We start from the raw sequence: 15,259 nt of genomic DNA on the forward strand, positions 1-15,259 counted from the left end.
TCTTCAGAGAGCTTTTTTCTGCACGGATGAGTTCAAGGCTGTTTCCCACTTTCACTTCTGTGAGGTTCAGTGTATCTGGTTTTAGGTTGAGGTCTTCGACCCACTTAGACTGGAGTTTTGCGCAGGATGCTAATTTTGTATCTCTTTGCATTCTTCTACACATAGCCATCCAGTTTGACCATCACTATTTGCTGAAGATGTTGGTTTTTTTCCAGTGTGTATTCATGGAAATTTTTTATCAAAAATCAGGTGTTCATGGGTGTGTGGATTTATGTCTAAGGCTTCAGTTCAGTTTGGTTTATCTATGCGCTTGATCTCGATTTCTCCCTTTTCCTCTAGTCCTATGGTTCAATTATTTTGGTCCTTTCACGGTCACAAATTTCCTGGGTGTTTTGTACCTGGAGATTTTTAGATTTAATATTTTGTTTGACTAGAGTATCTATCTTGTCTTCAATGTCTGAGATTTTCTCTTCCAATTCTTGTATTCTGGGGGTGGGGCTTGACTCTGAACTTCCTGTCCAAGTTTCTAGATTTTTCAGTTCCAGATTTCCTTCAGTTTGGGTTTCCTTTATTGATTCAATGATCACCTTCAGGATCTGAACTGTTTCATTCACCTCCTTCCACTGTTTGACTGTGTTTTCTTGCATTTCTTTAAGGGATGCACTCATTTCCTCTCTAAGCATCTCTATAATCAAAGCTATTTTTAGGGTCCTTGTCTTGTGTGTAAGCTATATTGCAGTTCTCAGAGCCTGCTGTGATAGGGCTGCTGGCCTCCAGTGGAGACATATCACCTGGTTGTTACTCACTGAATTTTTACACTGGCATCTGGTCATCTAGTTTGGGAATTATTGTAATTCCAAGTGCTTATATCTGTAGTAGGAATAATAAAGACCCAGAGTCAGATATAGGGGCAAAGCTGAAAATCAGAGAAGCAGAGCAGTAAACCAGTAGAGAGACCTTTTCCCTCTACCAATGTTCCGACGGGAGGAGCGATCCTCAGACTGCCTAGACTACACTGTCTCCATTAAACCTCAGACTCCACATTCCAGAGGGTTCCTGTCTCTTCCCCTTTATATTCCTCTCAGCACCCAGCCATATCTGATGGAGGAAGGTCATTGGCTAATAAAGGAACTGCCTTGACCCATTTCATGGTTAGAAGATAGGTGGGAGGAGTAAACAGAACAAAATGCTGGGAGGAAGAGGAAGTGAGCTCAGACTCGACAGCTCTCCTCTCGGGAGCAGACGCCTCAGAGAGACACCATGCCCCGCTCTCGGGCAGACACACGCAATGAAGCTCTGACCTAGAATCTTCCCGGTAAGACGGGTGCTCACAGATTATTAGAGATGGGTTGATCGGTATATCAGAATTAGCCAGTAAGGGCTAAAGCTAAAGGGCCAAGCAGTGGCTAAATGAATACAGTTTGTGTGTTGTTATTTCGGGCATAAGCTAGCAGGCGGCTGGGGTGTTGGGGATGCAGCCCCGCCGCTCTTATTTCTACACATATCACTCCTGTCTCCACCTCCATAGTCTGGGATTAAAGGTGTATGATTCCCAAACACTCTGATTAAAGGTGTGAGCCATCACCACCTAGATATGTTTCTAGCCCAGGGTAGCCTTGAACTCACGGAGATCCATCTGCTGCTATCTCCTACATCCTGGGATTGAAGGTGTATACCATCACTCCCTGGCCTCTAGTGGTCTAGCTTTGCACTCTGATCTTCAGGCAAGCTTTATTATTATTATGATTAAAATACAAATAAAATATCACGACAGTTCTTGTCTTTGGTTGGTTGGTATTCTATCCTTTGATTTCTGTTGCTCCTTCAGGCTCCTTAGAGAGTGTGGAGTCATCAGAGAGATGCAAATCAAAACAACTCTGAGATTCCATCTTACACCTGCAAGAACGGCCAAAATCAAAAACACTGATGACAACTTATGCTGGAGAGGTTGTGGGGAAAAAGAAACATTTCTGCATTGCTGGTGGGAATGCAAGCTGGTACAACTCCTTTGGATGTCAGTGTGGTGATTTCTCAGAAAATTAGGAAACAATCTTCCTCAAGACCCAGTAATACACTTTTGGGCATATATCCAAAGGATGCTCAATTGTGCCACAAGGACATGTGCTCAACTATGTTCATAGCAGCTTTGTTTGTCATAGACAGAAAATGTGAACAACCTAAATGCCCCTCGACCAAAGAATGGATAAGGAAAATGTGGTACATTTACACAATGGAGTACTATACAGCAGGAAAAAAAAGAACGACAGCTTGAATTTTGCAGGAAAATGGATGGTGCTAGAAAACATTATTTTGAGTGAGGTAACCCAGACACAGAAAGACAATTATCACATGTACTCACTCATAGGTGGTTTTTAAACATAAAACAAAGAAAACCAGCCTACAAACCACAATCCCAGAGAAGTTAGACAACAATGAAGATACTAAGAGAGACTTACATAGATATAATCTACATGGGAAGTAGAAAGTAGAAAAAGACAAGATCTCCTGAGTAAATCGGGAACATGGGAACCTTGTGGGAGGATTGAAGTGAGGAGGGGAGAGGCAGGGAGGGGAGCAGAGAAAAATGTAGAGCTCAATAAATATCAATAAAAAAGAATAAAAAAATTAAAATCATGATATTTTGACACTTTAGAGTTTTTCTCAAAAGGCATCTTAATGCAGTTTCCTTGGAGACTTTACATGTTGAATAACCAGCAGAGAGGATAGGGTGGGGGGAGAGAAAGAGAGACAGAGAGAGGGGGGGTAAGAGAGAGAGAGAGAATAAGGAAGCATTAGCTCCATCTATACCCAGCGCATCTATTTCACTTCTTTTCTTATTTTTATATACTTATTTATTATGTATACAATATTCTGTCTGTGTGTATGTCTGAAGGCCAGAAGAGGGCACCAGACCTCATTACAGATGGTTGTGAGCCACCATGTGGTTGCCGGAAATTGAACTCAGGACCTTTGGAAGAGCAGGCAACGCTCTTAACCACTGAGCCATCTCTCCAGCCCCTCTATTTCACTTCTTAGAGATCACTAAGATTCCCACCCTGCTGAGCAGAGGCCTGAATTTCTCCTTCCAGGACCTATTTCCATTCCCAGCAATGTCCTGGACGAGAGACTAAATGACATTTAGAAAAAGGTCAGAAGATGGAAGAGAATGAGACAAACAGAGCTGAGAGCTGAAGACCAAACACTTGGGAAAACCCTCTTTCTACCTGAGCACGTGTTGGAATTTCCATCCTAGAAGCCCAGGAGGGTATTTCACAAACTTCTTATTCTTCTTTCAGTGCAAACCCTCTCCAGAGCTACAAGTACTAAGCCTAGATCATCCTCCTTTCCAACTAAAGCCTCCCTGAGACCTTAGCAATAGGTTTTGCTTTCACAGTCCCTCCCAGGGAAGTTGATCAGCAGATTCTGTCGGTTTGCATTGTCCTTTCTCTCTGATCTGTAGCCAGTCTAGCTCAGAGCATGTTCCTTGTCTGCAGTTTACACAAATGTTCCTAACTCCGCTGCCTCCTCCTGCCATCGGTAGTTGTTGGTATTTCTGAGGACCCAGGTTTGTTCCTTTTGGGCTAACAATGGCAGGAATGGCTCAGTGGTAAAAGCATTTGCTGTTCTACAAGAGGACCTGCGTTTTATTCCCAGCATCCACATCAGTGGTTCACAACCCCTTGTAACTCCAGCTCTAGGAGACCCGTTATCCGCCACTGATGTCTGCTGGGATGGAGGCAGGGATACTGATGTGAGTGATGGTGAGAGAGAGTGGGGGAGAAGTCTGCATCATCTGCTGGAGATGAGGGAGAGCAGGGGAGGCCACAGCAGGTGTTCTGCTACAGAGCTGGGGGTGAGTCGGAGGAGAGCTTTAATTTCAAACGTTAAAAAAGAACTATTATATAAAAAGAAAGGCAGGAAAGTAAAAGAGAAGTGATACAAACTAGCTTTGTGTGTGTATCTGTGTGTGTTGTGTGTGTATCTGTGTGTATACGAGTGTGTGTATGTCTATATGTGTGTTTGTGTGTGTATGTGTGTCTATGTGTGTCTCTGTCTGTGTGTCTCTCACTGTGTGTCTATGTTCTGTGTGTGTCTGCATGTGTCTGTGTGTCCCTATAGATAAGGGTATCTGAGGCTATGCCACAGGAGTTACAGACAGTGGGAGCACGGCAGTATGAGTGCTGGAAACTAAATTCTGGTCCTCTGCAGGAACACTCTCAACCCCTGAACCATTTTTTCCAGGCCTGGCTTGGTTATTTGTATATGACTGGAAATCGAAGGAAATAATTTTAATTAGATAGATAGATAGATAGATAGATAGATAGATAGATAGATAGAGCAAAATAAGTCTTACATATAGATGGATATAGAATGGAGAAAAGAAAATAGATACAGGAGGCAAGACACAAACAGAATATTTTTTATGTAGGAAATTGCCTAAAACAATGAATGTCCTCTGATAATCCATGGGAACAGGAACAAGAGTTGATGGCAACTTCCCACTCAATGTGAGTTGGGAGTTAGCACTGGTTTATTTTCTGTTTAATATAAAAAGTGCATGACCCCACATGACTAGGAGCAGGGGAATGGACAGCCCAGGAAGTGTTGCTGTTAGTGTGTGACCTTTATCAGTAGGAAAAGTCATGAAACTGCTTCACAAGGTTGATTATCAACCAGGCGAATCTGTCATCTAGTCAATGGTGTCCCTGTAAATCCTAGATAGTTGGCCTACTCAGTATCGGGGCTCTTGTTGGTCAGGCAGCTACTGTGACAAGGTGACACAGAACAACGCCAAATGTAACTGTAGCAGTTCTGTAAGACAGGCATTTTCTCTTCATTTCATAGGAAAATGGAAATGCAGATCTGGAAAGTTAAACTCATCTATCTCCTGATGGAATGTGGACAGAGCCCAGATCAGAGCACGGCTGTGGCCAGCACGCTTGAACCTCACATCTACCCTAGAAAGTGGATGGTTACAGTTAGGAACTCTGGGTACCCCTTTCGTTTTGAAAAGCCACAGTTCAATTTCAATGATGCGAAGCTGATGCTGGTCTGGTGTGCAACATCTTCCTTTTTAAGAATTTTTAATTGATCTGTAATAACCATACATATTCATGAAGTATGCTGTGGTGCTTTAATATATGCATACAATGTGTAGTAATCAAATTAGAGTAACTTGCATATCCATTACTTCAAACATTTATGTCCTATCTCTACGCACTTCAGGTCCCGGTCTGCTCAGCATTCACGTCATATCTTCATATCTTGTGATAGTTACATCATATTTTGTTCTAAGGACTCTCAGAAATCAGTTGTAGCATCCAGAAAATTAAATCAAACTATGCTGACAGGATATAAGCATTGCAATTTATCAACTGCTTCATAATAGAGACCAGAAATCTCACTATCGCGAAGGGTATTTTGTGAAGATCTGGCTCAGTATGGGAGCAATTAGCCAACAGAGTGTAAATAAATCCTCTGATTACTCTCAGGGATAGATGGTGACTCGTTACAAAGGCGCTCATGGAGAAGCTGGTGGCTGCATTTGATCCTGCACAGGGAGCCTGCTGTACTGCCTTCTACATGCGCTCTGCCCTGAACAGTATTTCAAACTTTGCACAGTGGGCTGTGGGTCTCAGGAACAGGAATCCATGTCATGTCAATGGTGTCCAAGGGAGGAAGATGTCCTAAGAGGACACCTTCAAAAGATCAGTTTGTAGGTTTACCATGGTGTGAGCTGTTCTTAATAACTAGAGACTGTGAGCTATTAAAATGAAGTCAGATGACCTCTGAGAGTGGAAATATACCCAACTTTGGTTAATTTTTTTCTTATAAAGTTAAAAATCCACCTACCCAACTGCCCAGCAATCTCACTCTTTCGTTCATTTATCCTTGAGAAACAAAAACATGTTTACCAAAAGTTGGGCAAAAGGTCCATAGAGACTTTATTCTGAATGGCCATCCAAACTGGAAAGCATTCAAATTCCCAAGACCAGCTGCAAGGATAAACAAATTTGAATCACAGTTTTATAATAGGACAATATTAAAAATGAAAGCGCACTCATGCTAACCACATGAAAGAATCTCAAATGCATTGTGTTGAATGAATGTATGTAAAAATAAACAAAGAAATATGTAATGAAATAAATATTTAAACAATTTGAAGTCATAGCATAGGTGTCTATTCTGGCAATAGAAATTCAAACAGCGATTCTCTGTGGAAATGAGAAAACAGCTGGGAAGAGGCCAGGAAGCTTTCCCAGGTGACGTAAATGTCAAAATTGTACACTGAAAATGTATAAATTATTCTCCAGTCAAACCTGTTTTATTCAGGTAACAGAAGACCAAACTCTGCCCTCCTCCTCCCCTTCTTCTTCTTGTTCTCAGGTTCAGACCACCAGTGATGGTGAATCATGCAGTCAGTCTTCACTGGGAGAACACCACTAGAATGGGGACCAGGGCCAATGGGTGACCTTTGATGTCTTATACAAACACACGGTCAATCCCTGATTCTGATGTGGCTCAACAATATATGAAGCACTACTAATTAAGGAAGTAATTCCCTACCCCAGGCCCTCGTATTAAATTGATACTGAATATAGGTTTGAAAGTTCATCCCTTAGAAATCCAAACCTAAGACACAAACACTACAGGAAGAATGCAAGGTTTGGCTGGGAGTGCTAACAACTCAGCAGGAGACAGACTGGTGTCTCACCCTTCCCCTTCAGATGTTTAGGGAGGAGGGGGAATTATGTAAGGACCAGAGAAAGAAATAGAAAGTGTGAAGTTTTTCTCGGCCTGATAAGCCTCTCTGCCAACACAATAACCCAAATCAGACCAAATTAAACCAAATTAGAAAAAGCCCAGGTTTAATGAATGTCAGCACTCCAGGGTGGCTCTTCAGCTCCCCCCCACACACACACACACATGGGAGGAAGATAAGAAAACCACGGAAAGGAGGAAAGAGAACCAGAGAGATCTGGGGGGGGGGGAGTTTAAATAGCCTGTGGGAGTGGTCTTGACCCTCTCTGGGGAGTGGTCAAAGGTTGGCAGGCTTTCTTGGAGGTGGAGTTTGGATCAGGGGAGGGGCTTGGGATGGAGCTTTCCACTCAAACATTCAGGGGCTGGGGTGACTCTTCCAACCAAACATTCCAGACTTGATGTGGGAGTGTCATATCAATCTGTTGATTTCATTGGCTAAGCAATAAAAAAACTGCTAGGCCCATTGGATAGGCCCACCCTTAGGTGGGTGGAGTAAACAGAACAGAATGCTGGGAGGAAGAGGAAGTGAGGTCAGACCCGACAGCTCTCCTCTCGGGAGCAGACGCCATGCTACCTGCTCCACGGAAGACGCACGCTATGAAGCTCCGACCCAGGATGGACTTAGGCTAGAATCTTCCCGGTAAGACCGGTGCTATACAGACGATAAGAAATGGGCTAGTCCAGGTGCGAGAGTTAGCCTAGAAGAGGCTAGATAGGAATGGGCCAAAGCAGTGTTTAAATGAATACAGTGTCTGTGTAATTATTTCGGGGCATAAGCTAGCCGAGCCGGAGCAGGCGGCTGGGGTATTGGGGACGCAGCCCCGCCGCCGCTCATATTACTACACAGACTCCTTGCATAAAGGGGTGTCAGAGAGCTGAGGTGACGTTTCCAACCAAACAGAAAGGAGTGTTGCCCAGGGCTTAAGAGAGATAATCTGTGGACAAATGGAGATGGTAAATGGCACACTCTGGTGACAACCCTTTATTGTGTGCATAGGACATTCTAGTTTCACATTGTATATGATTATTAGACAGAGTTCCTAAAATCAATCCAGAAAAACAAGCAAGATCATCTTGGCTGGCAAAGACATTTTCTAAGAAAGAAAATGAGAAAAATAGGAAATAGACTACAATGGAGTTACTGGCAGCAGCCTCTTACAGAGGAGCCAGGAAGTGTGTGTCTTATGAGTCCAGGGAACAGCCCTGTGGTGGTTTGAAAGAAAATGGCACCTAAAGGGAATGGCACTATTAGGAAGTGTGGTTTCGTTGGAGGAAGTATATCATTGTGGGGGCAAGCTTGGAGGTCTCTTTTGCTCAAGCTTCCCTCACTTTGACAGTCAGTTAACTTCCTGTTGTCTGCAAGCCAAAATGCATCTACCACATCTGCCTGCATGCCACCATGCTCCCCATCATGATGATAATGGACTAAACCTCTGAAACTGTAAGCAATCCACCCCAATTAAATGTTTTCTTGTCTCTTCTGAGCAACAGAAATCCTGGGACAGAAGTAAGTGCCAGGAGTGGGGTATTGTTGCGATAGGCCTGACCATGTGTTTGTTTAGAAGAATTTGGACTTTGGTACTTTGGGTTTGGAAAGCAGTGGAATGCTATAAGCACTGCTGTTGAAGGAGATCTGGGGCCCTTGTTTGTCCCGGCCACCCGGCTAGCTCACACCCAAAATAATCACACAGAAATTGTATTAATTAAATCACTGCCTGGCCCATTATCTCTAGCCTCTTATTGGCTAACTCTCACATCTTGATTTAACCCATTTCTAATAATCTGTGTATCACCACAAGGTCGTGGCTTACTGTAAAAGATTCAGCATGTCTGACCAGGCAACTCCATGGCAACTCTCTGGTTCTGCTTTCTTCTTCCCAGCCTTCTCCACCTATTTAAGTTCTGCCCTATCAGCAGGCCCAAAGCAGTTTCTTTATTAATCAATGAAAGCAACACAAATACAGAAGGACCTTCTACACCACACTGCTTAATGAGTCATACAAGTAGGAACATGGAAGACAGGGGTTATTTAAACTGTCAGGAGCTCACTCAAGAGGTTTCAGAGGAGAAAAATTCTACTATGTTGCTTAGAGATCATTCTTGTGACATTTTGGTGAAGAAAGTGACTGCCTTTGCCCTTGTCTGGCAAGTCTGCCTGAAGCTAAAGTGAAAAGTTTGGATTAATTCCATTGGCAGAAGAAATCTCAAAACATGTATAGACTCTGTCATGTGGGTATTAGTGGTTAATTCTAAAGCAGATTTATAATGGAAAGGAGCAAGCTGAGCAGGGTAATTTATAAAGAATAAATTTTGAGGAGAAAAAGAGCACCAGGAAGTAGAATAGAGCTAAATCCCTTTTAAGAAGAACTGGAATAAAGGGAGTGGTGACCTCAGGGCAAGATCACACCCAGTTAAATTTCCAAACTTGTGGAAAGAAACTAAAGAAAATCTTGGTAGAGCCCAACTTTAATGCCAGCCAATATGTATCTATAGCCACATCTGCCTGCATGCCACCATGTCCCACCATGATAATGGACTAACCTCTGATACTGTAAATGAGCCACCCCAATGAAATGTTTTCTTTATAAGAGTTGCCATGGTCATGGTGTCTATTCACAGCAATGAAAACCCTAACTAAGACAAGTCCTGAGCATATTCAGAGACATTTGGGAGAAAAACTAGATGCAGTGTCAAGGGATAGATATGCACTTGGAGGCAGGCCCTTTACAGAGCCAACACAGGCTTTGAACATCAAATGGACCAATAGGCTTATGTTTGAACACTTGGTTCCAGTGGATGGCACTGTTTGGGAAAGTGGGGATGGATCATCTGGAATAAGGCACACAAAGTTACTGGGAGGGGCAACAGCTCTTCCACAGCTGCTTTGGTAAAGAGGCACACCACTGAGTCTCAGAAACGGGTAGGAGGAGCAAGAAGAGCAAATAGAAGGCACAGAAACATGAAATCAATATGCTTTGGTGCAGATAGAGGCCAAAGTTACCCAGTCAATCACTAGCTCTTTTTTTTTCCAAGAGAGAAGAAACTTTATTTACATGTAGTGCATGCAGCATGGGACAGCTTCAGGGAACAGGAACTGAAGCATTGGACCTTCAACAGAGGAGCAGCTGATTGTGGAGAAATGACACAAGGGAAAGCAGCCCCAGTTTTTCAGAGGTGGACATCTAGCGAGGCAATGTGGGAGAGAGCCCCTGGTATCATTGCAGGGTTGCACCAAGGATCAATAAGATTGTACATCATCCTCTAGGGTGAAGGGAGAACTCAGACCTTTTATGAATGTAATATATTACTGTCCTACCTTAGGCCAGGCCTTCTTAAACTCCCCCCTCCCCAGTTAACCTCTCCCTCTAGAGAACCAGTGAACCAGAGAACAACCTTGGGTATATAGGTAAAAAAAAAAAAAAAACAGAAATACAAACCAAACACTTAATAAACCATAAAGTAATCTATTTTAGAACAATTCTTTGGGATACATATGGTTTTATTATTAACAATATGCTTGTTTAGCATATTACAAATTAAATTAAACCTTGAATATGTATTTTATAATGTGGGATATAGAACATCATCAGTATTTTTCATGTTTGATAGCTATTTTGATTTTGTTATCATCAATGCTAAGATTAACATGGCATAAATACCTACTGTAACTTATTAGAAGTATGTTTAGGGCCATTTCAGAAGTGGTTGGAAGTTCTCTCCTAATTTCTGGGCAGAATTTATTTTATGATTTTTATATTAAGCAATACTCAAACAGGTTTTTTTGTTTGTTTTTGAGACAAAGTCTCTCTTCATAGCCCCAGCTGTCCTGGAACTCACTATATAGACCAGGATGTCCTCTAACCCACTGAGATCTGTCTCCCTGCCTCTGTGTTTTGGGATTAAAAGTGTGTGACATCACTCTGCCAATCAATAGTTTTACAATCAAGCATTCTAATCAAATGTGCTACTGAGTTGCCTTGTCCAGCCTGAATATGTGTTGATAGAGATTTCTGTCCCACCTGGTCTTATAGCCGGTCAGTTCCAAAGAAACACACAGAGCCTTACATTAATTATAAACTGGTTGGCCTATTAGCTCAGGCTTCTTATTAATTCTTATAACTTACATTAGCCCATAATTCTTGTCTGTGTTAGCCACGTACGTGGCTTGGTACCTTTTATCAGTGAGTCATTCTCATCTTGCTTCCTCTGTGTCTGGGTAATGACTGCAGACTGACCCTTTCCTCTTCCCAGAATTCTTCTGTTCTGGTGGCCATGCCTATACTTCCTGCCTGGCTACTGGCCAATCAGCATTTTATTAAAGTAATACAAGTGACAAATCTTTACAAGGTATAAGACTACTGTCCCATAGCAAATATGAGGGTCTTTCTGTGCCTAGCCTTTTTGCATGTTGTTACGTGTTGATATCTTGGGAGACTTACTCTTTTCTAAAGGGAAACAGAGGAGTCATAGATCTGTGGAAGAGGGGAATTGAGGGAGTACTGGGAGGAGGGGAAGGAAGGGAGGTTATAGTCAGGATGTATTGTATGAGAGAAGAATAAAGAAAAAACAAGGTGTGATAGTCTTTATGATCACCAACAATAACATGTGAAAGCATTTCTTCCACTCCCTCAGCGATTATTCTACAGAGCAATTCACAGCAGGTTAAATACGTCATACTTGGTCAAACGAACTTTCCTAAGGTAAGTGACACAGAAAATTTAGATTTAATGCCCTAGAGAATCCAGGATAATTATTCTGAAAAACCACTGTACTGTGGGTGTCTATTAAAGACAGGATGTCTGCTTTCAATGCTTCCAAGATGAGTTTGAACTTCATCAGCAGCATCAATGTAAAATAAATACAGCAGGGTGTGTGTGTGTGGGTGTGTGTGTGTGGTGCAGAATAGAACAAAACACTCCTTGTGCAACTAGGACAGCATCTACAGAAATGCAGACAGGGAGTACAACTTGAACTGAAAATCCCACTTCTGATGAGCAGAATTAGCCCAAGATGTTTCATTCTAAGCTCTCCAAGGTGCTAATTTTCTAATTATACACACATGGGCTCCCTAATTATACGCACTGAGACAAGAATATCCTGATGGAAAGAGAACCAAACCCATCTTCCTTAACCCATAAAATTTTACAATTATCTTGTAAAAATTAAACAGACCTTTCCTCTGGGGTACCATCATTTCGATGCAGGACCACAGTGTGGAAACAGACACTACCCAATTCCCCAGACCTTTGTCCACAGCCAAGATGAAGATTTTTCTCAGTTGCCCAGCTTTCATAGCCACGTGTGCCTCCAACCAACCCCTCCTTTAAAGATGTTCTTCAATCTTCCAGAATTTTAACTGAAGGCATCTGGCATGCACCAAGATTTCTTTTAACCTCCCAGATCTCCGTGCTGTAGCTTCGGATTTATGCTGACCCCTCTGTGCATCTCCAGCATAGATCTGTCTCTATGACCCCAGATCCCTGCCCACAGAGAGAAGGGTCCGGTACGACTCATAATCCAGAGAAACTCTGGAACCAAATTTCAGAGCAGTCACTAATTCAACCCAAGTTATTAGGAGTGCAGTCAGGCATCATGAAATGACTTCTCCCATCTCTTGGTGGCCTGCTTCTGTCAACAGAGTAAAGTCAAGCCAGGATAAAATACCACTGCCCACTGATTCTCCTGTTGGCAGGCAAAGTAGCCACAAGCCATCTGGGTGGCCAATTTTGTCACTGAAACAGGTTTGCCTCTTAGTAAGTACAAAGTCCGTAAGTTCAGCGAGGGCCACAGCATCCATAGGTGACTGAACCTCAGCCTATCCGTCTAGTTGCCAGCTGTACTAGCTCTCATTTAAGGCGTGTTTTCTGCTACCACACACAGGGCAGGCCCTTTACATATCCTCTCATTGCTGAGCTGTGAGGCAGTCTGCTGTCTCTGCACAGAATTCCCAGTACAAGGTGGCAGGGGTTGGGGGGAAGTACGCTGCTGCTTCTTAACGAAAGAACGTTCTTTCCTGCTCTAGGCATTGGCTCCTGACACTTGATTTGCATTTAGTTGAGTTTGATCCTGGATCCTCACAAACCTCTTGATAAACCCAAACTCACTCCAAAATGCCCGTGGCTTTCACATCAATGGATTTGAGGAAGGCTCAATACGAGGTCCAGATGCTTCATTTCTTTCCAGACTGATCTGGCCTATGTAGTGAACTCAGCAGCAAGAGGACAATTTTGACTCTCTAAGATAAGGAGACATAGTGCAATCTATAACAAAAGTCATTGTCTGTACCCAAGATCTCCAGCAGTCCCTCTCTAGCCTTTCTTCCCATATGTCCTTGTAGCTCATGCCATGCCTCTGGCCCTACCAATAACATAGCCACAGTTGAAGGTTCATAGCCCCTAATGGGATCAGAAATATGCAAACTTCTCTTGATGTGACTTAGCGCTATCCATGACTGGTTGCCTTCAAAGGTCAAGTGTCACTCTAAGCCTCATGGTCTTAAGGCATGCACAACCAAGTCCAGGGTTCATCCTGACTTGCAAATCTATCTCAAGCGAGACACACCACAGAACAGAAGCAGAAAGATCATGAGGACCAGACGGTCCCTCATCCATATTTATTGAACTGCCCAGGACTCCAGCATTTCATGATGGACAACTGCTTCCTGCCTGAGTCACAACTGCTTAGGATGCATCTTCTTCTCATCACTCAAACTACACAGGCACGTTGTTCAACAGGTAGTAATGGTTGCCTGGAAAAGAAAAATACCACTTCCCTGTTGCATTCTAAGCACACTCAAATCCTATTGACTCTGTCTGTAGAACCCAGATGGATCCAATTCTGGCTTGTTTTGCCATAGACCAATTCTCTAGAACTTAAGAGGTGTTGTCAAGCTGCCACCCCAAATGGCTCTATCTGTGATCTTATAGTTAGCCACTAAGATTAATTCCCTTAGGTGAGGGCAGGGGATACTGATATAAAATGTTCCATCTTGGAAGAAGGATGGTCCTTGGCTCAGTTCAATGATCTTATTCCTAAAGGATATAGGATGGTAAATAGTTCAAATTTGGGAGTCTCCCATGAGAACTCCCTCTTCTCTATCTGCTACCAGTACTTACATACATTGCTCATTTGCTTCTTATGCCAGTTAGATTTTTGTCAACTTGACACAAGCTAGAGTCATCTGAGAAGAGAGACTCAGTTGAGGAAACATCTCCATCAGATTGGCCTCTAGGCAAGGCTGTGTAGCATTTTCTTGATGAATGACTGAAGTAGGAGGGCCCAATCCCCTGAGGACAGATGGTTCTGTGCTGTATTCAAAAATCAGGGCAATCAGGGTTCCCTGTCCTGATTGCTTTTCGGGCTGAGGAGGGGGGGGAACTTAATTGGGGGAGGGGGACAGAATTGGGAGGCAGTGGCGGGGAAGAGACAGAAATCTTTAATAAATAAATAAATTTAAAAAAAATAAAGATGACACCTGAGGAAAAAAAATCAGGGCAAGCAGGCCACGAGGAGCAAGCCAGTAAGCAGCACTTCTTTGTGGCTACTCCTTCAGGTCCTGTCTCCAGGTTCCTGCCTTAGCATCCCTCAGCTATGGATTAGAACCTGTGAAGCCAGAATGAACACTTTCCTCCCCTCAGTAGACAGAAAACAAACTAGGACCCTTCTCATCACAGTGCAAAAAATGTCATGAAGAAATGAGACACAAAGAATTCAAGTGACGTGAAAAGGTCACTAAACATGTGATATAAATTGAAACTTAACAGTCATCTTCCCGGGCTGGAGAGAATGCTCCGAGGTTGAAAGGGCTGGCTGCTCTTCCAGAGGTCCTGAGTTCAAGTCTCAGCAACCACATATATGGTGGCTCACAGTCACCTAGAATGAGATCTGGTGCCCTCTTCTGGCATGTAGGCATGCATGCAGGCAAAACACTACATAATAAATAAACCTTTTTATTTTTTTTTTAAAAAAAAATCATCTTTCCATAAGCTGCTTTATGGAACAGAAGATTGGGTCCAAGATGTAACAGGAGATGTCAATCAAAACACTGCCTACAGTCCAGGTAATATCAGAACCAACCACCGCTATACTCCAGAGCTCTTTACAAAAGGCTGAAATTGCTGCGGAAAAGAAATTCCCAGATTAACAGCAGGCTGCTTTGAAAGCATTTTTAAGATAGGATTGCCATCTAGTGGTCAGAAAGTTACCATTTCCCCCTCCAAGCAGATAAAGGGGAAAACAGGTAAAGTAGGGAAAGTTTGGGAAAGCCAGCAGGAAATGTTTCTTTTTCTCTCACACTGCAGAGGCAGAAGAGGGTCCGGTCTCACTGCCACGACCATCAGAAGATCTTGAAGTTTTGCTATGACTGCGTGTGGGAGCAAGGTAGGTTTGGTGCCCAATTTTGTTTACTAGTGTCCGTATCCATCACTTTTTTCCCCCATTGCTATGATAAAATATCTGACAGAAACAATGTAAGGAGGGGAGGCTTTGTTTGAGATCA

Source organism: Microtus pennsylvanicus, chromosome 7 (genome assembly GCF_037038515.1).
Source record: "Microtus pennsylvanicus isolate mMicPen1 chromosome 7, mMicPen1.hap1, whole genome shotgun sequence".
NCBI classification, from domain to species: Eukaryota; Metazoa; Chordata; class Mammalia; order Rodentia; family Cricetidae; genus Microtus; species Microtus pennsylvanicus.